At 35.0% G+C, this 23,060-nt stretch overlaps 1 protein-coding gene across 3 annotated transcripts in view; it reads right to left on the reverse strand.

Annotated features, from left to right (window-relative positions):
* LOC149786407 (uncharacterized) overlaps positions 1-19,941 on the reverse strand; it is a 144,192-nt gene extending 124,251 nt beyond the window's left edge. For all 3 annotated transcript variants that reach the window (XM_089976829.1, XM_089976830.1, XM_089976828.1), the window contains exon 1: positions 19,797-19,941. The gene's annotated coding sequence lies outside the window, so the exon portion shown is untranslated. The remainder of the gene's footprint in view (positions 1-19,796) is intronic.
* Positions 19,942-23,060: the final 3,119 nt, after the last annotated feature.

Consider the following 23,060-nt stretch of genomic DNA (forward strand, 5'->3'; position numbering starts at 1 on the left):
CCTGCCAAAATGTTAATAGTTATGTTGGAAAAAAGTTCCAGAAGAAGGATGTTTGAAAGTTTTCCCACGATCGCAGCCAATAACTAAATAGAATACTGCGTAAGAATTTCGGGAGCTTATTTTGACCACTCTGAATCACAAAAGGTGATATGTGATCATGTTGTAATATCAAAAATAAGAAACTGCACAAACTACAGGTAAAGTGCACTAAATATGTGATAAATAAAAGTACGCACGATGTGAAAACAAGAAAGGCAGCTGATATATATGGTGCATTTAAATAAACTTTTAAAGAGACAAGATGTAATAAACTACAGTTGGATTGAAAAAATAAATGTATTAATGGAACATTAAGGATCTGTTAGAAAAGAAAGACGACCAACTCAACTTCTTCTTACCCAAATAAAAATGCATTTGTGGTGGAAATGTGTAAGAGAACGTTAAATACTAGAGTGTATTGGTATTTTGCCAATAGTGAACAGACAAAGGGTCGACATTTTGACATTCATCTAGGGTCGATTGGCATGTGACTGCAAGTGAAGGAAGCGAGGAAGAAAGCATAAAAAATAGAGATTATTCTATTTGATTATTTCACAGTTGAATCACGTGGAAAATCAACACTAGTCAAACAGCTACTAATTTCCAAAGAGCCACCTTTCTACCGTAACCGACGAATAATTACGTAATGAAAGTAATTTTAGTGCAATGATATGTAACAACTGACTGATACCGATATTCAACATTGGTGAAACAGTTGCAATTTCAAGATCCGAAACAAGATTGCAAAATACCATTGTTTTTTTCTTACTTGATCGACGAAATGTTTGTGGTCATGAAAGTATCTTTAGACAGTCCGATATGGTAGGAAATTCAAGACGCAAGAGTATAGATATGGTAGATTTTACTAACAAGAGTGATCTATATTCGACAAACAAGATGACATATACACAGATGAAAAGATGTTCAGAACAAACGGAATTGACGAAAGTAGATACTTATACAATATAAAGGGTATGATGAATCTTGTAATTATTGTTGACAAGCTGAAAACAGTATGTCATTAAAATAATGTTAGGATGCAGTATACAGAGGCATCACCAAAAAGACTCAGGAAAATGTTTAGTTTCTCAATTACAGTGAGTTTCTATAATGTGAAAGAATGGTAACAAAACGTAATACAGAACACTAGAAAATAGAGGAGTTATTATTTGCACATACCAAATAATTTATTAATGTAATCACAATATACCGAAGGCCCTAGCTGAATCGAAAAAAAAAACATCAAAGCTTGAATTATTACAAATAAAACTGACGAATATGAGGTTCATTTTCACATTTAACACAATGCTGAAAAGATAATACAGTATAAAAGACTAGAAGTTAATATAGAGGACTATAAACCTTTTGTGTGCAATAATAGGACTACAAGCTGATATTTGAGACCTTGAAGGTCACCAATGGCAATGAAAATATAACAAACTAATAGAGTGGGCATTGAACCTCATACATGGCAATGAAGGTCTACAAAACTAATATAGGGAATGTCATAAATAACAATAAAAAGACTTCGAGCTGATATCGGGGCCCATGATCGTCATAAATATCAACTCCCACAGTTAGAAAGGTACAGCAACCATCTATACAACTAATCAAAAATATATTCCTTTCCATGGACATAATTGTAGCTACGAACAATGTTAATGCATTCATAAATCCATCACCCACAAAACATTCTACCGAAATAATCATATTCAGTTCCTTTAATATTTACACATCTTGGTTGTCCTTACACAGTGTGTAGACATACTGATTTTGAAGAGATTTGTTTTCATTTGACGTTAATGAGTAAGTGAGTTTAAACTACACAAATAGATTCTACAATCATTGGGTTTGAAATGTGACAAAGGTAACAAAGATCAATCTTACAGAGGAAATGCACAATAATATACAAAAACAGGAGATGTAAACAGTATGTAATACATAAGGATTAGCAGGTATTAAAAAGCAGGAACTGACAAGATTAGGAAACAAATCAGCAGAGAATTGCATGTAAATGAAGATAAAATATATATAAAGCGACTACAGTTTAACATAAGTAAAATCTGATTTCATAGTAAAATGTTGAGTTTTATTAATGTTTTTTGTAAATGTTAATGTTTTTATCATATGTAAGAGAACTTAAGCAGGACCACTTTTATACGCAGATACTATATTGCTTTTCTACGCAAGAAAAAGGAATTAGAAGAATTCAATCAATTGTAACAGATTATACTGTTGATGCAATCTCAGTTCTGGATACCTGATCTAATGCAAAGGATTTCAGGTTCAAAAGCAAAATTGTACATAACTTTATTCCTGTCCTGTAAGTCAGTTTAATGCACAGTCCAGATGTAATACTTAAAAAGAATGTAGGGAAAATAAAGTACAAAGCGTCAGTCAAATCATTATATTTACAAAATATGTAACAAAACAATTGGAGATTAAAACTTTGTTTAATGCACAGTCCAATCCTTACATTTAAACAGTATGTAAACGGAAAAAGTACATGCAAACTCTGCTTTTTTAAATACGTGCCATTAAACACGTTTGTCAGTGATGAATGTACAAAAAGATCCAATCAGTTTATAACATCATATTTTGGACAAATTAGTTAACTTGGGACGGATGTCTCAGTTAATGTGGTTATTCACGAGTGCGGATGCACAATATATATCATATATCATATATCATATAGTCTTTGTCGTCATTATATCATACTGCTTAATATAATAGAGCCGTTAACTTTAGCACATCAATATAACAACTTATAGAAGACTTTATGTCCAAACTTCAACAACAAATTAATAACGATTATTATGCTTGGATGAAATAATAATTTTCCGAAATGGCAGACAGGTGAATGGCCATCACAATGGACCCAGTCACTGATTATAACACTTCCCAAAAAAAAGCAATTTCCAGCTGTGCCAAAATTACAGAACTATCAGTTTGATCAGCCATGCTAGTAAGGTAATGCTGAAGATCATCTTGAACAGACTGAAACCACAAGCAGATGAAATAATCGTTGAAGAACAGGCCGGGTTCCGGAGTGGAAGAAGCACAACAGAACAAATATTCAATCTCAGGGTTCTCTGCGAAAAGTACTCGCAACACCAACAAGACATCTATCATGTGTTCGTAGATTTCAAAAAGGCCTTTGACAGAGTGTGGCATGAGGCATTGTGGGCCACAATGAAGAAGCATAACATGGGTCAAAAGTTAACCAATACCATCAAGCAATTGTACGCCAAGGCTACCAGTGCAGTAATTGCCCAAGGTGCTGTGGGGGACTAGTTCCAGACAACAGTGGGAGTGCGTCAAAGCTGTCTCCTGTCACCCACGCTTTTCAACATCTAATTAGAGCGCATCATGAGCGAAGCCCTGGAAAACCACTGTGGGACAGTCAGCATTGGAGGGCGTAACATCACCAACCTCCGCTTTACAGACGACATTGATGGACTTGGAGGCAGTGAAGACGAGCTAGCCACCTTAGTGAGGAACCTGGATGAAACATCTTCCAGATTTGACATGGACATAAGCGCTGAGAAGACAAAACTGATGACAAATAGTGGCAAACAAATCTCAGCCAAGATTAAAGTCAGAGGACATGAATTGAAAACAGTGAGCCAGTTCAAATATCTTGGTTCCATAATCACTGAAGAGGGATCAAGAGTAGAAATTTTGTCAGTCTTTTTGTAATCATGTGATGCATGGACCCTGACAGCAGAATTACAACGAAGAATCCAGTCATTTGAAATGAGATGCTACAGAACCATCCTTAGCATCTCTTACATGGAAGACATTACAAATGAAGAAGTGCGTAGCACCATTAGGCGCAAAGTGGGCATATATGAGGACATCCTCACCACCGTCAAAAAGAGAAAGCTGAAATGGTATGGACATGTCACTAGAGCCAACAGTCTATCCACAACAGTCCTGCAGGGCAGCGTCCAGGGTGGCAGAAGGAGAGGTAGACAGAGAAAAAAGTGGACTGACAACATCACAGAATGGACCAGGAAAAGTTTTGCGGAGACACAGGTATTGGCACATGATCGAGACAAGTGGAGGGAACTGGTCAGATGTTCAGCAGCACAGTGCCTCATCGACCACACTAGGTCATGAGACTGATGATGATGATGATGATGATGATATATCTATATCGCGTCTAGCTTCCTCTCTCTTTCTCTCTCAGCATTTGTATTTCCCTGACTTGTATTGTCTCTGCTTCTCACTTCCCTCTCTCTCTCTCTCTCTCAGCGTTTGTATTTCACTGACTTGTATTGTCTCTGTCTCTCGCTTCCCTCTCTCTCTCAGCATTGGCATTTACCTCACATTTTCCGCTTTCTAAATTTCATTTTCGATATTTCTCTTTGAAGCCGGACCTTTGTTAATTCCTGTTCTTGAGGTTACAACTGTAATATATTTAATTTCCTATAAAATCTCGGCGCAGACTTACTAATCAAACTCACAGCGCTACCATCATATACTTTCCTGTACAACCAAATAATGAACCCAAATATTCTTTATCTCTTGTTTTTGATGGTGCGTTTACTTCTGAATCATAATATAGTTACTTTGAGTAATGTGAAGATTCGCTGTTCACAACCACACACACACACACACACACACACACACACATATATATATATATGTGTGTGTGTGTGTGTGTGTGTGTGTGTGTGTGTGTGTAGAGAGAGAGAGACAGACAGACAGAGACAGAGACAGAGAGAAAGAAAGACAGAGACAGAGACAGACAGACAGAGAATCATAAATATAAACCAGACAGTACGGAAAGAAGAATGCTTGATAATAGTAGGAACAAATAATATTTAATACAAAAATTACTATAATACATGTTAGAGAATTGCCTGTACCCACGATATATATATATATATATATATATATATATATATATATATATATATATATATATATATATATATATATTCCTCGGGTGGTGGAAGCCAGGATATCATTGTGTGTTTATATAATATTACAAGTCCGATACGTCTAAATTTCTTCCAGTCTATTTATGATTTTCCTCATTCCCACGGTGTGAATCTTTTCGGTTCATCGTCCGCGTACTAGTACTATGCAATTATAACTGTCCCGTAAAAGGTGGTACCTAACGTTTGCACCTGTGCCTAAAATTATAGGCAAATTAAAGTATTATTGATGTATATGCTACACAAAACTGTAATTAAATTATACCAGTATTAGCAGCACATCATTAGTCGGCAGATCATGGTGTACTCTTTTTGCTTAAAATTACAAAGAGAATGAACAGTGTAAACCATGATTTGCCGTTGGAAGATAAAGTGGCGAATCCATCTACATATGTTGGTTGTACACCGATGGGACTACATTATATATAAGTAACTACCGTATTGCTACGTCTGTTGACATATCAGTTAATCCTTTTTGAACATGATACATTTGCTTGTTTTTATAAATATAATGGAAACTAACACCTCGTCAATTTATACAAAGCCTTTCCTGTGTTATGTCCAAATGATGTCTTTGCGAAGAAATTGAAAGACCAAACAAATTATGTGTTACACGATTAGAAGAAACTATGTCATTTATGTTATTAAGATGGTTTAAGAACTGATATAAGATGGAACAGCTTCAAATGGTTGCAGACAACAATTACACACGGCAGAAACATATACACCAAATATTAACTTGGTATTATTCATGATTTTAAATCAATTAATGTATTTTACAGTGTACATCAATGGCAGCTTTGCGGTGATTTGAAGGTTTTTGCTCTCTTGCTTGGTCTGCAGAGTGGATACACAAAGTATTGTCTTTTTTCTTTGCGAATGGGATAGTCGTGCAAGAAATTCCCACTACATCAAAAAGAGATTGGCCACTGGGAGGAAAAGTGTTCAACATCCACCACTTGTTAAATCAGGGACGATTTTGTTACCATCCTTGCACATCATGCTGTGTGCGATGAAGAAATTTGTCAATCTCATGGGAAAAAAGCAGCTTTCAAGTACCTCCGTGGAAAGTTTCAAAGGCTAAAGGAATGGGTCTTGGTTGGTCCTCAGATTCATCGAGATGATGGATTTGACCGTGCACTGAATGCCAAGGAAAAGACGATATGGAAAGCCTTCCAGTTAGTGGCAACAAATTTTATCGGAAACAACAAGGCAGACACATATAGGGAGCTGGTGGAAAACCTCATCAAGGCATACAAAAGCCTTGGTTGCAATATGTCACTAAAGATACATTTTTATTCACTCTCATCTTGCGACATACGCGGCCAGCACGGCGCGTAATTTCATCAGGACATTGTAACAATGGAGGTACGCTAATAGGGCTAATGGAGCTCATCAATGCTTGCTGACTATTGCTGAACAGTGACAAGAGATGATCCATTTAATGAATACAGGAAACAAACCAAGAAGCGCCGAGTAGACACTGAATAAGGACTAAGCTATGTACTTATATATACATAATATATGTATGCCTTTTGTTTCATTATACTTTTATTTATATATAACCCTTTTCTATTTCTAAGGCGTCTCATAAACCGGAAAGTGATATATTATCATGTACAAAAACCATAAAGAAATAAAAAGACCTAGGTTTACAATTTATGATTAAAACTCTACTATCTACACAGTATACATAGACGTAAAATGAAAACCCTAAATATCTTGGAAACAATAGCCAATCTGTTGTTTTATTTGTCAGTTTTGAATCAAATATAAATAGCACCTTTTATTTCTAAAGCAGACGACTTCTAAACAATTGTAGACCAGTGTTATCCAGTGCAAAAAAAATAAACGGAACCATATAGAAAAAGTCCCCCAAAGCATAAAGAACTAAAACAAAGATCGAAATTATTCGGAGAGGATGACACAATAGAAAGGACGGAAAGAGAAAGACCAGCCTCATACTGCTCCATAAACGACAAAGGAACGTAATCGTATCATATGGTATTAATTGAGACAACATAGACAGTGAAGAAAACCAACTACAAAATAAAACGATCGCCGACATGACTGACGATAACAAAACAAAGAAAACATACAATAATTAATATAAGACTAATAACACTATGCAGCATTTCCACTATAATATAAAACAGGGGGTTGTGTCTCCGTAAATAAGGGACGACTATGGTGAGAGGCTATTTTATCTCGGCTTCTCGTGGCATAGACAGGCTCGCACAAAATATGTACACAACTCAGCAAGACATTCGAGGGAAACGAACATATACTGACAAATGTGTGGCACAAATACAAGTATATACACATTCTCATTACATTACATATAAATGAACCATTTTTTATTTTTTTAAAATATAGTACATTTCGGTAACATGAAAACAACAAAATCACTCGATCCACGTCAAAAGATTGCGGAAATGTCTTATAGTGGATGAAGAAACCTGGTGATGAGAATTTGTCTAAACATGTACGTTTGATTCAAATAAAGAAGAGAAAACTCCATCCAAAACTTAAAATTATGTTGTTTCTCTTTTTTAGTCAGTTAGTATCTGGGATTTAGAAACAAAAAACCCACTCTTACATGAACAAAAAGGCGAGGATTCACTTCATAGGCCTGCTCCTTTTAGATAGACAGAAGTCTGGGGGATGGGTGGCAATACTCTTCTTAGTCGGTTTAATGAATTTATCTAATAAATGTAGATTGCTCCTGCTACTTATTTGCATATTTCCAAGTGATCGAAACAAAACTCATGTGTAATGTGAAAATTGGATGTCTGATCACATGAGCGGTCAATTTAACCTCTTGAACCCTGAAGCGGTGCCTTTAACCTTTTGATCAGCGTCTGGTGCCCCATGAGGAGATTCCTAAACGGGATAGATACATCTCGCATCACGCTCTAATATACTTACTGCCTTTGGTGTCAATTTCTAATGAAGTTCAGTAGAAGGTTCAAGCGAAACGAACAGACCGACAGTCCAAACAAACAAATGGTCTTGATGAAGAGAGAACATCATTATGTGCCCCAATTTCTGACATTTTAACCGCGTCACCATAGTTTTACATATACAGTGCTTGAGGTAAAAATACATGCCTTTAATGTTATGCTATACTATGTTTTTGGGTGATTTCTTTTGTATGTGGTGGGTTCCACCACTTTAGAACAGAGTAAAGTATCGCATACCGTTGCAACTTGCCGATTCGTGTATTAGGAATAGACGAATGTATGAAGAACAAAACTAAGAGTTTTACTATGGTACTTTTAAAGTGAGAAAATAAAGGTATTCATATCATGCTGAGGTTTCTTCAATCTTTTGCATTTATGCAAGGTTTGAGGCCATTAATATCAAACTTCATTAAACAAAACACCTTATCGTTGGTTCAAATTCATTTTGTCTTCCACGATCGAGCCTTGCTAGGGACAAACTAAATCTATTGTATTAATTTCCTTTGACAACCGATTTTAATCATATGAAACCTTTGCTGATATTAATTCTTTATTTAAACTAAATTAAACTCCCTACATTTCTAAACATTTATTTATGCTTTTAAAATTGTTCTATGGAACCAAACAACTGCATTCAGGGTCTTAACGTTCTCATATGGTGAGGACGGAGAGTTGGAACAAATCAAAATAGTGTCAGTCTATGTGAAACAGCAGAATGAATAATCGTTCATCATTGTGAGGAATTTGCCGAATCAAAATTATATTGAAATTATTATAGTTCTCATATTGTGCCTTAGGTGCTTGAAATGAGTCTTCATTTTATTCATGGTGACCATAAAGTGTACTAGAAAGAAAAAAAATACACTAGTCCAGTTCTCTTTCAAAAGGAATATATGACTTTTCGGTTTTTATTTATTGCTTTTCTAACATAATCTACGAATGTATGTTCAGTGAATTCGTCATACGTCTACATTCAGTATAATTTCATGAAACAAATCAATAAAAAAATGAACACAGCCACTTTTCGTTTGTTCTGATTTCCCTTTCATTGAGTTGATTCCTTCCATGTTACGTGTTTCTGCCGCACACATTTCTGAATATCATTACGAAATATTACCTTTTATTTTATTCTCTCTGCATGTCGTAAGTCCGCCTCACTATCTGCTCTGTAACAAGTTAACCGTCTGTCACATGCATCTGTTTATCTTTCTATCTATGTCTCGGTTTTTTAATCTAAATTATATCTTTAAAGCATTTTAAATTTGTGAATATGTATATATGTATGTATGTATGTATGTATGTATGCATGTATGCATGCATGCGTGCATGCATGCTTGTATGTATATATGTATGTGTGTGTGCGTGTGTGTGTGTGTGTGTGTGTGTGTGTGTGTGTGTGTGTGTGCGCGTGCGTGCGTGTGCATGTATGAATGTAAGGTAATGGAACATGGTGATATCTGAGAAAGCGCTGCTCATGAAATTTCAATAGTATTGAAAATTTCAGTTTCATTTTTATTTCAAGCCTACACGTATAAGCGTACATCAGACGGAAATGGTTTAATATACCGTTTTTTGCCACTTTCGAAAATCCAGAGATACGTTTTAACTCTGGAGTTTCGCAAGTTGCACCTTTTTAAAAACTGACCGAAAACCTAATGTTTCACTTAAATTTCACCTCTGTTACTCCGTGTTATTGAAGATAAATGGGTATATCCTGGGAGAAGCTGAAGGAATCGACATTTTTAAAATCAAAGTAACTACTTACGGACGAAACATATTTTATTGTTGCTATCTTTTTATCAGATGCTTCAGAAGCGTATTAAAATTAATTTAGTTTACTTTTTTATTAGATTGTTTATACTTTTATCGGTGCTATTTTGCTTTTTACTTATTTTTGTATGTTCACGTCTAAGATTAAGTTTTTTATATATTCTAAACTTGTAATATCATGTAAGTATGTACATGTCATAAGCACAACACTGCCTGAGAGCACACTGGGAGGAGAAGGGGTCAAACATGTATAATTAGCTTAAATTTATTCATTGTATCAATATCACTGTTTCCGTTTATCCAGAAACTAATACATGGGCATATGAAAAAGAGAAGATGAACTTGCTAATTTCTCTTCCTTTACACGCTGCATAGGACAAAATCCACGTCAACCAGGTTGTTGTCACTGGCCACTTCTTACGACATGCACGAGGGTACATCGGGTTAATTCCAAATTGTTGAGACTGCATTGTTGCCACGATTCTAGCCGATTCAATAAAATACGAACGGACGGAGTTAATCATATTTCGGCTTTAATCTTGCATAAATGAAATAAATCAAATATAACAATTGCGATCGCTGTTTTAAACATGTTTTTTTTCTAAGTTATCCGTTAACAGAGTTTATCCTTAAACAGGGCTTGCACACAGACGATGCAGTAACTATACGACATTTCAATCCCATATTTAGAAACACCATAGTTTCCTTTCCTCAATAGTTTACTGGCTAATCAGACGGAAGATGATAATTTGAATATGATAGTGATGGCTCTGATTTAGATGCACACCATGATCATCTTAATGACAGGTCAAGTTGAAGTTGAGGCTGATGTAGTAGTGTATAGCATCGGTATGGCAAGAGCCAGACTTTCCATAACTACCATTCCGTTAACGGACATGGGATGCAACCCACAGTAAATAGGTTGCCTCAATTAATACACCTTTAGCGATATGATGATGCATGAAGGCGTCTCCAGAGGGAACGACCATGAGAAATAATTCACGCACAGAATCACAGGAATAACTGACATTTTCACTGTAGACTTTGAGAAGAAAGAGAAATGAATTAGATCAGTTTAAAGACGTATGTTGTAACAGCCATTTTCAAAGCTGACCATTAAGAGAGATTGATGTTAAAACTATTACAAAGGTTTAATTAAAAAAAAAACAAGAAATAAACTTTTGATATTTAAGGTAGAGGTGTTACAGTAACGAATGAACGTAACTATCTACAATTTATTATATGCTCTTCCATTACTGGCAGGTTCACAGGATGGATGTAGAAAAAAAATAATGTTAAGATTATGTACTTATTGTACTGTTAAAATATGTAATGATTTTTAAACGTTCTAAAATATAATTGTATATGCTGCACTTGTGAATATAATGCGACCTTTTCCTACGAGGTCATCGTGTACATTTAAAATGTTCGTGGGGAATACATGTTGATTGTCATTATTATTATATAGCTACTTTTTGAATGAGCGCTGGCCACACAAAAGATTTCTGTGGACCACATGTAGCCCATGAGATTGCAGTTAGACCTCTCACTGCCCTAGAATTTACGTATCTGAAAAAGCCCAACGTATTTTATTCACAATGATTAAATATGATTCAGCCTCTTCTATTCATTAAGTGCAAACACTTTGGTCAAGGTAACTTTGGCCAGTAAGTAACATTTTCTGCGAGATTCATTTTAATTATTTATTTAACAATTTGGCCCTGACCTTTTTACTCTTTAATCTCAGAGTCGAAGAACTTATTACCTCCTCTTAGTGCAACTCTTCTACATTTTGTTCGTGCATCAATATTTTTCTTCCAATGAATGTTGTATGTATGTATTACGGTTTAGACAGACTGTGAATGTAGTGTGTATGTATCACGATTGAGACATAATCTAAGTGCCTTTTGCATGTATCACGGTTTAGACAGACGGTAAATGTAGTATGTAACACGGTTTAGACAGACGGTAAATGTAGTATGTATGTACCACGCTTTAACGACAAGTCATCAAAATACTACCTGCATGTAATTGATTAGCAATAAAGTGATACAAAGTGAACTACCACTTGTTTGTATTTTTTTAAACTTTGGCATTACAAATCCTTCCAAATAAAGATAAAGTACTCCTAGATTATTAATATAAGTGACATGTATTAATATCCGTTGTCATGTATAGAAATAAAAGGAATACACATGAAATGTATACAGTTCTTAAAATACAGTGTTAAAATTGTTCTAAACTTGTTCTCATTTACACAAATGTTCCAAATGTTGCTTTTCTGGTACATCAACAAAATGTTCATTAACTGAATTCCCTTAAACACATATCTATCATTGCTGAAGTTTATCAGCGCGAAAAAAAATATTCCGCTGCCAGAGGACAAGACAGTACTCTGAGAAACAAAGGATTCGCTGCTCACACATACACACTCACACATACATACATACATACATACATACATACATACATACATATATACATACATACATACATACATACATACATACATACATAGAGAGGGAGACAGACAGACACAGAGACAAAGACAGAGACAGAGACAAAGACAGAGAATTACAAATTTACACCAAATAGAATGGAAAGTGTCATCCCTCGACTCTACTGGAGAATGCTAGGGAGATTTAATATTTAGTATTGATATTGGTAGTATTATATATATATATATATATATATATATATATATATATATATATATATAACCATGATCATAACCCCTGTGCGTATGAGCTAACTGTTCCACATGTATAATCTCTAACGAAACAAGAACTAATCAACATCAGGAACAAACAGCCAAGATTAGTTAATGGAATAAAATAAGCTATTGGCAGGACTGAAAAGTGCAATAAAATGTAACAAATAAATTTACCCAGCGACGTATGTCGCGATAAATTATTGTCATTTAGTTTGTTCACGGGTAAGGAATAAAAAATATTATATGATATCTATTCATTTTTACGGGTAGTGGAAGGCAGGATATGGTTTTGTGTCCATTTAATATTACATAGGATAATGCGATACGTCTACATTTCTTTCAAACTATTTATGATTTTCCTCATTCCTAATTATAGTAGTGTGAATATTCTCGTTTTGTTATCCTCGTACCAGTATTGTGCAATCATGACAATGTATTTTACTGAAGGCAACTGATTTATGAAAGTTCATACCAAATGTCTGCAGGTGTGCACAAAGTTACAGGCAAAATATAGTATCATATATATATATATATATATATATATATAAAAGGTAAACGAATCAATTTACAATGTACATTGCAGTCACCTAGGCTGAGTGTGTCTGTCATAATAAGATGTCGCGTAAGAGAGACAACAAATATTTCTCTACACAATAAGATTGAACACGGTGTCAATTTTCTTCCTAATCGGATTCAGTACATTGTCAAATCATAACGACAAAATTTACATTTACTAATTAATATCAATATAATATTAGGATTTGTTTATTTCTAATTTTGTGAAATTTCATAGATCTTATTCACGTTCAGCATGAAGGAATTGTTGTAGGATTATATAGTTTTCATAAAATACGCATCTTTGTTTGTAGCTACTGGTCAGTTTGAATTCATTCCTGTCTGTTCTGACAAACAGTCACACTATTCTTAGCTAAACAAAACTAATCTAGGCACTTTGAATGTACACCATTGTTCACTAGGTAATTTAATCACTTGGAATGTACAACGTTGGTCACTATCATATACATTTAACATGGTGCGTTTGTGGTACCCTGGAAACGATTAAACCAAATTGTTTTGAATTTACATACTATAATGCCGCGGAAAATAGCTATAAGCACAAATAAAACTTAAGCTGTAGGATTTTGAACTTTGGTGTGTATTACCCTCCCTGTCGAACATATTCAAGAAATTATTGAACTATACAGGCACATACAAGAGCTTTGGTGGAAACGAGGTAACCAGAACGTCATGACGGAGGTAACCAGGGCATCATGACATAGGTAACCGGAACATCTTGACGGAGGTGAGACAAAATGAAGGCTTCAGATATTAAAGTGTAGATAGAAAGCGAATTAGCAATACTCAGTGCTATATCTGATTCCATACTCAGGTGGTTATTCTCATAAACGGAAGTAAAACATCGCATTCGTGATTTGAAAAGTCCAAATAATTTTTTCACATGAGAGCTCTTCGCTTGAAAAGTCTTACCGAGAGTGTATTCAGTGAGTTTACAATAAATAAACAGTTTCGGTATCAAGAGATGGCGTGTTTACGTGTTTAGATGAACTACAAATGTGGAAAAAACCAAATGTGCTGCATAATACCATCCAAGAAAAAAAAATGTTGTTTTGTAGATTTCAAACATTGAGTGCATACTACAGTAATTCAGAAAGTACATTTTCTTTACAGCTTTCCTTCAGTGGTGAAACACTTCAGTTAGATGACATTAGTCTTGATAGCAAAATGATCTAAGCTGTGCAGGAATGGAAACGGTTACATTATCCATTCAATGCTGCTGCTCAAAGTTTGTTGCAGAGTTCAATAATGGTAAACAAGGTTGGATCAAAGGTAGGATATAGCATGACAAAATGTTGCCTTTACTTTCTTAATGTTTACTTTAGGTGTACTCTAGAAGGCACAAGATACTTCGTTGTTAGCCAATGGCAATACAACTATAACGCTTGGATTCTCGTTCCACCAATCAGGACTTTCTACAAATAGTTTTCAACGACCACTTCACCTCTTTCCTCGTAAGCTTTCGTGTTGAGTGTATCGAGTTTAATAGATGTATTAGGTTTAAAGGCATGTCAGCAAAGTACTGGCTTTACCGTGCCGAATAAAGCAAAGTTTAAAAATATAAAGATAAACAATGCTCTAGGAATGCAGACCCTTGAAAAACTACTAATTTTTTTCATAGGCAGATTAAATTTGTTATAGAGACGTATTTCATCAAAGGTCAAACATTTTTCACAGCACCATATAACCTTTTAGTTGAGTGCGTGTCTATCGCAAAGTGTGTAAGTCTATAATCCCAACTACAATGAGTTTAACTATCGGTGAACATTGGCAAAATATGCGCTCCAGTTAAGGCTCAGCAATCCTTAGGAGGTATTTATATATTATTCTTAGTAGAGTTCGCACCGAAAAAAGAACAATCTGTCGCAAGGTGTGAACGTTAATGCACTTAAACTATGATGCACTATTGATTGACACTGGCAAATTGGCCAGGAGAAAGTGTCTTTATACGTCAGTAGCAGACTACCACCAATTCATCCATAGGATTGGTTCCCTGTCTACAGTCATGGTTTTGGTGTTGGGCATATTTTGGCAAGTATTAGGAACATGGTTACGTATATCATAGTTGAAGTCACCATTTAAGTAACAGATTAAGCAGATTTGTTTAAGGGTATTTAATCTTCCCATTCCTCAATAAGGATTCAAAGTTGAAATATATTCAAAATTTAAGATAAAAACAAATAAGGATAAAGAGACTATACAATACTAGTGATTGAAACTCTCATATCTGCAGCAGTAAAAAATATAAAAAAATAATTCTTCTCTTTGATTGTATTTCATTTAGCCGGTATTCACATATCTCGTCTGCCTATCGCTCTCTTTGACAGGTCTACCTAACCATTGCAGTTCTGTCTAGAATTACAGGTAAAATGTATTCAACTACAACTAAAGCGCATCAAATATCGATTAGCATAAACCAGTCTAATCTCTGCCATCTCACTCTCACATATTTCAGGTGTACGGTATTCTTTTAAATTCAAGAGAGAGAGAAAGATCGTTGACACTGATTGGTAGGGGAATTTTTTTAAAGCTGATATCAGCCGAAATTTCAATTATTTTTGAAAGACTCTTTCGAACATACAGTTAGACATGGTCTAAAATATCCTATCAAGCTTATCCCTCTTTTGTATGCATACTCCGATAGAGAGAAAGTATCAGAATCATGCACAAAGCAGGAAAACTAGCTTCCCACTCACCCAAACCATCCCACTCAACCATCCTCTCAGACAGGCGTTTTAAACTTGAACGTATCTACTGCTGTCCCATCTTCAAAGTTTTTCGTTATTATCATTTTATGGAAGTAAATCTTTTTGAGGAAAAAATCATGTTTCCAAACAGTCTAACAAATGCTGTTCTCTGTCAGTGATTTTAATGTTATTTCTCTCAGATTTATTACCTTTTAGACATGTACGTAGCATGTACGGTATGTAATGACAGTTCGTAATAACCACACCGATACTGCCAACAGTTATGCATTGATGAATCATCAAAATGGACCGAAATGTCGAAAAATAGGACCGTTTTAAAACGAATACAAAATGGTGAAAATAAAGTGCCACCTTCTATTCGGAAAAAGAATTTCTTTATAATGTGCAATAACTGTTGTCATCTTTGACAGATATCGAACGTCAAACAGTCATCATCTAATCTTCTAATGAGCTAAATTATCACTATTAATTAACATATTGCCAAGATGCAAGCTTCCAATGTTGCACTTATACAGTCTTGAAATGTCAGATCTAAGTTTACTTCGGCAGACAGATGTACTAATAAGACTATTGATTTTACTTTTTATTCAGCAATTTTTGAGAAAAAAACACTGACCAAAATGAAATTTACTGCATGTATACAAGTATGTGCTAGTTTTTGGTAAGTGTCCTTCAACACAAATGAATCAAACACATTAACTTCTCTGGTTCACTGCATACAATTCAGTCTCGATACATTCTTGTAAATGTTCTTCTTGCGTACCGAGATCCTGCCGGGCTATTCGGTCTGGTCTAACTTCACCCGAGAGAGAGAGAGAGAGAGAGAGAGAGAGAGAGAGAGAGAGAGAGAGAAACAGGATTCAGCTTACATAAATCCCTAATAATCAGCACCTTTTTTAACCGGATTTATTATGGCTAACCTGCATATTTTATTACACTTGATTTAATCGAAAAGTGGTATCTGTATCGTTTGTATATCATAGCGGGTAAGAAATTACATCAACGGATTCTGTTGTAAGTTCAGCAAATGAATGGGGTTTGTAATCCTTGGTGACATAAGTTGCTATCAGACGTAACACAAGTGAAATATGCGTGAGGCTGTTATTTATGTTGGGATTTACACTTGATCATTCACAATGCTTATATTACTTTTTTCCACCTCAACAACAGTTGGTGATGTTGATACGAAATACCTGATACAGCTTTTAGAATCAAGTTAGACCACGATTCAATGATAACAGTATCAAATGGCCTACCGAAATAATGTTTTAGCACTATACCTCTGGATTTTAGGACTTTGTATTTTATTTGTTCTTACTTAATTCGACACGTCAATCTGGCGACTCAAACGTTGGTGCATCCTTTCAACCACTAACCAATTATGTTCTCATCATATACATTAACGTCTTAAGTGAGAGTGTTTCCCTTCTGTGTTGTCTCTGTTACTCATTTGTCCGCCTCTTGTTTTTCTTTTGGTACTTTCGGTCTTCTTGACTAGGTGCTCTTCTGGCACTTCTGAATCCGTCCTTATGACACTTCGGGTACTCTCTATCACGTGCACCTTCCGACGCTGCTCAACCACACAAACTGTTGCGGTCACAATAGCTCCTAGCAAGAGCTCACCACACGACTTCCCTCTTTCCGATCCTCGGATGTCGACTCTAATACCCACCCGGAAAGCTTCCTCGAGAAGCATACTCCGCCAATCCAGACTTAAAATTTCACTGGAATTCCTTCCCACATTTTAACGAGTGCGCAAATTCGGCTATGCGGAGTATAGACGAATGCCCCTCAAATTCCAAACGATCCACCTTTGTGAAGGTCACACATATACTGATTGAAAAATGGATTTGGTCCCAACATAAGTGGTTATTTATTGAGACACCGTCCTAGATTTGCTTCTCTATGATTTGATTGGATATCTTCTGGTCTCTTTGAAAACTGCCATGGGGTAATTCATCATATACTTGTTCTCTTGGGCTTCCGGTCCCCAAAATCGCGAACTTGCTACAAGCCGGTCGTGGCATCACTGAGTGATTACAAAACAAACAAGAGTCTCTACCTGGTTGGCCTGGTGGTAGAATTCCCGTCGAATTGACCGTGAACGGGTCGTTGCGTAATGTTCAAACAACTGGCAGGAGTTTTGTTGACTATATCCGGGTCTATAGTCGTAATCTTTCATAATATGTATTGATATTATCCAAGGTGCTCTTAATTACGAATTACTTATAAGACGATATGTGTACATGAAGCTTCAGCAAATTTTCATTACAACATGACACCCCACGCTTGAGAATGCAATTGGGATTTTATTAACATAGAATTTGCTCTGAAGTAAGAATATGTATCTTTACACGCGATATGAACAAAATGACGAAGCTACACACTAACAAATACACGAATATACAACACCATATTCGATAATTCTACCGATCTAACGTATCAGTTTCGGCTCTACTACTGATGAAATCTGTATTCACGTTCTCAGTGCCCTTGACGTATTTGATTTCCATTTGGTACTATTGTAAGAACAACAACCAAATTCATCAGGCTTCCATTCGATAGCTTCGCTTGTGCAATATGCGTGTGACCGATGTTTGGTCACCAATATAAACTTCCGCCCATACAAACACCACTCGTACTGTGATATACAGAACAAGATTCGATAGCATTCTTTTCCCGATAGGGAGTAGATGTTTTTAGCCGCGGAAGGCTTCCGATTGCCAAATGCGACGGAAAAAAGTACATATCGATTTCCTTGTGAAGACACGGATTTCATTGGGCCGATTAAATCAATCGCGACACGGCGGAATGATTCATCGATAAGAAGTGTATTCCCCAAGGAACGGGTCGGTGATCTATTTTCGTTGCCATTCTCTAACACTTGTTACATGAGAGACAAAACCCCTGGCCAGTGAAATTCTTTCACGAGAAAGTAACATGTCTTGGCAATTCCCAAGAATAATAAAAAATAAATAAATACATAATATCTCTCAAATTATATCGGTAATAAACAGATATGTTTACATATTAACATTTTATATATATATATATATATATATATATATATATATATATATATATATATATATATATATATATATATATATATATATATATATTCCAGAGATTAATATTACGATTTATTATTTAGAAAATAAGGTCTTGACAGAATGTTATAAAAAGTGTCATCGGGCTCTAGATGCAGCTGATTGCATGGTTGGAATTTTATTTTTATTTGCACTAAAAAAATCGCACATAAGGACGATAGACTAGTACAGAAATGGGTAGTACCCGAAACAGACTGGAATAAAATTTAACCACAGAATGATACACTCTTATCAGGCCAGCACGTTGTTGAAATGACATTGTATAACTTGCTAAAATGTCAACGTCCTTAAATGTAAAAGGATATTCAGTAAGACCAGTCAGTGAGTAGAGATACTCACTACAGTTATGAAGCGTAAGGCCACTGTAATATATAGGTATGTAGCAATGGTTGGAAGGACATGTTAGATCACCTCACCTCAAAGTGTGACATTAGGAAAACATTTATTTTATTATTTGATTGTAAGTATATACATTTGTAATTTGAAGGTGACCCCGTCAGTGACGTTTTCATCTTATTTGCTTGATTTGGAAGAGTATGTTACTTTATACTTCACATAGTATTAACACCCTCAAGAACGATGTGTAAAGTCAGCTCCATCCACATGTGGAAGACATAATTCAAAATCATGAGCGGGATATTGTTGGAAAACCATGCTGCAGTGAATAAACCTAGGTGAGCGTGCCCTTAAAAGTGTGAGAACCTATTCAAGCCTAAGCTGATTTACATTATTCGCATGAAATATAGAATATCATCATTAATGTTTGCTGCATTAAACCAAGTAAAGACTGAGTTATTGATTTTTCAATCAAACTATTTTAGAGTAAAATCGAATCGTCTTCTTTCCAAGTTTCATATCAAGCGTCATATCGAAATGGACGTAATGAAATTTCCACTGCTCACGGAAATATGGGAAAATTGCCAAATGATATATGCATCTGTATGTATATTTAATTATATAAATTTACATACCTTACCCAGACGGTATTTTTTTAAAACGGTCCAGTGTAACAGACACAGCAACAATCTGAAGTGTATATAAGGATCCTAGTGAATAGGTTACGCACACATTATATAAGCTGCGTAGCAGAAAGGAAAAATTAAGTTGTAGGCATCAGTAAATCAGTCAAATTGCCCACACAAAAGAGCTCATACACGCAATCGCTAACCATACGAATTTAAACACTACCTGTAGATCTATTCACCAACCCATGTATTTGTCCAGTGTTGATATATATAATTCTGCAGTATATCATGTGTCAGCTATTCGCTTCAGCAAAAAAGGGAAAGGACGATCGTGGAAAATAATTGGCAGGGTATTTTGTAAAGCTGAAAATTTTCATCCTAATTTATCTGTTTATAACATATGTAGACATGATTAAAATGTCTCATCAAGCATACCCCTCCATTGTATATAGATTTCGATAAAGAGAAAGTATCTTAGTGCTGTCCGAATGATATCACTCACCCCCAACCATCAGAAACAATTATTTTAACCTTTTATGTATATACTACAGTACAGTTTTACACATTATTCATTGTAATCAATTTATGGAAGCAAATAATTTGAAAATGTCATGTTTTCAGACACACCAAAGTTTTTCTAGCTCAGTGACTTTAGTGGAACCTCGCTTTTAAATATATACCTAACATGAAGGACGATGTTCCTTTGTAACAGAACGATATTTAGACTATTGACTGTTTCTAAACTGGATGTCATGACAGCTCCGGTACTGTTGAAAAATTATGCACTGATCGACGTGTCACCGAGATGGACTAATATGTTGCCAAATAGGACGGTTTGAAAACTAGAACGAAAATATATGAATACAAAAGTGTATCCTTCCATTCGGAAGAAAAATTCAGTTATAAAGATGATATGCATCTACTGGTATCATCTTTGGACTTGTGTCACATGACGTCAGAACAGTCATCACATAATGTTATTATGGGCCTCATCATCAATCCTAATTAAGATCGTTCCAAGATGAAAGCTTTCAATGTAACACTGACAGCCTCGAACTTCTAAGTCTAAGTTTACGTCCATGAACAGATGCAACATTGGTTCTAGTTTTTATTTAGCGATTTCTGTTTTGGATCATGGATGGGGAAACAAATATGACACATTAATAATAATACCAATAGACGCTGACCAAAATGAAATTTACATTATGTATACAAATATATGTTAGCTATCGAAAATGTTCTACGTAAATAAATCAAACACACTAATTTTTCTACAGATTGCTCATTAAAATTCGATTTTCGATACATCCTTGTAAATGCTTTTCTAAATTCGATAGCTCGTTGCCGCTTGCCATGATATATGGTAGTGGAGGTTGCTACACAACTTTTTGAAAATAATGCTAATTGGTTTGTAGCAGGTTCTTGGCAAATCTACACAAGGCATATGTTAACATTCCAAAAGAGCCGTACAGTATTAGATACTATTACCTATTCGTGTAAAGTTTGTAAATTAAAAATCGTGTTTGTGATAGTTTGACTTGTTTGCCTGTTTTATAATCTTGACTTTAACAAAGATTCAGTTCCAGTCCAAAGTGCTTAAGATAGATAAAACCTACTTGTGTACTGTTCGGTGTCCGTTTGTTTCATCTGAATATAGTTTGTCTCTTTTGTGAATAGCGAGACAATATCTGGAGGAGAAGGCAGCACTGTTGATGTGACCAACAACAACGTTAACATTGAAATCCTATGGAGGGGGATTACCTCCATAATTACATGCTTGTATTTTCTATTTTACTTCGATGCATTATTGTGAATGACTGATCGCAAGTGCTACTTTCATAATTCTATCCATGTATATTGTATTCTTCATATGTGCAAACTGTACGTGGCAGTTTGCAAATGCTACTTTCCTTCTGCATTATTGTAAATGGCTGATTGCAAGTACTACATTCATAATTCCATCCATGAATATTTTATTCTTCATTGATGCAAACTGTAAAGGGCTAGTTGCAAGTGTTTAGATCTACTTTCCTTCTGAATCATCGTATCTCGCTTTTTGCCAAACGCTGAATTCATTCCGTAGTTTGTCTAATGGCAAATGTTATGTCAGTTATTACAAGTTTTTACTATTCTAATTATAAACTTGCTATATCGTAAATTAGAACGTTACACCTGTTGCTTTTGTTCTGCATTTTACAAATTTTGCCTTACAACACCGTAACTTCAACATTTTCTCCTAGTCCATGCTTTATGAAAAATTGCATCTTGCAAAATCATGATTGTAATGTAGCATCAAGCATGTTGCAAGTTAGCATCAAGGAAGTTGTCATGAAATAATGCCTCACTATGACAACAGATGGCGCTGTGAAATGTCAATTTCTTACAGAACGAATACTCCCTGACTCTAGCGACACGAGATTATACCACTTTACGGTATTGTTGGGCGTCAATATTAAAATAGCATTCGAGTTAGTTTGCTGCGGGTAATGGAATATTACAGTCAGCTGGTTTCCCAGAGCATTAACGCTCGGAAATGAGGTGGCCTGTAAGGAGCATAGAACAAATTAAACTTATCTAATTGTATAAAATTATATATATCTACACAATGTTATACATTCGCTAAGCCTTCACACACCCCCACCTTTTAATTTGGACAATTTGTATATGTAATTTACCGCAACCGGTATAATAGGGTATAGCCGAAAACAAATAAAATTTAAACGATATTACATTTTGTCATACCTGCATGAACTCCAAGCTGCTGAGTCATCTTTCCGATCGTTCTCAAAATAAATATGTTTATATTTATATGGCCTAAATTGTTGTAGACGTTTATCTTTTGATTTTGGACATATGTGTTTTAGTTTATCGATATTATTCGTATTTATTTTAATTGAAAGAAATATATTAAATATATTTGGCCCTATAATATATATATATATATATATATATATATATATATATATATATATATATATATATATATATATATATATATATATATATATATATATATATATATATATATATATATATATATATCAATGATGAATTTCCACTCATTAATCATTAGTGACGTATGAAAATAACGATAAAAAGTAATAATAATCCCCATTTTCTAAATAAATTTAACATGATACACAATTTCATCGCAATCCTTTATTTTTGTTTCCTCCTCCGCACATGCATAAGGAACATAATACGCAGAAATTTCGAGCGAGAGAGAAAAAGAATTTGGGCTGGATGAAAACCTTGAAAGTAAACTTGCAC

The sequence above is a fragment of the Sinohyriopsis cumingii genome, chromosome 12 (genome assembly GCF_028554795.1).
Source record: "Sinohyriopsis cumingii isolate HCF-2022 chromosome 12, ASM2855479v2, whole genome shotgun sequence".
Classification (NCBI taxonomy): Eukaryota; Metazoa; Mollusca; class Bivalvia; order Unionida; family Unionidae; genus Sinohyriopsis; species Sinohyriopsis cumingii.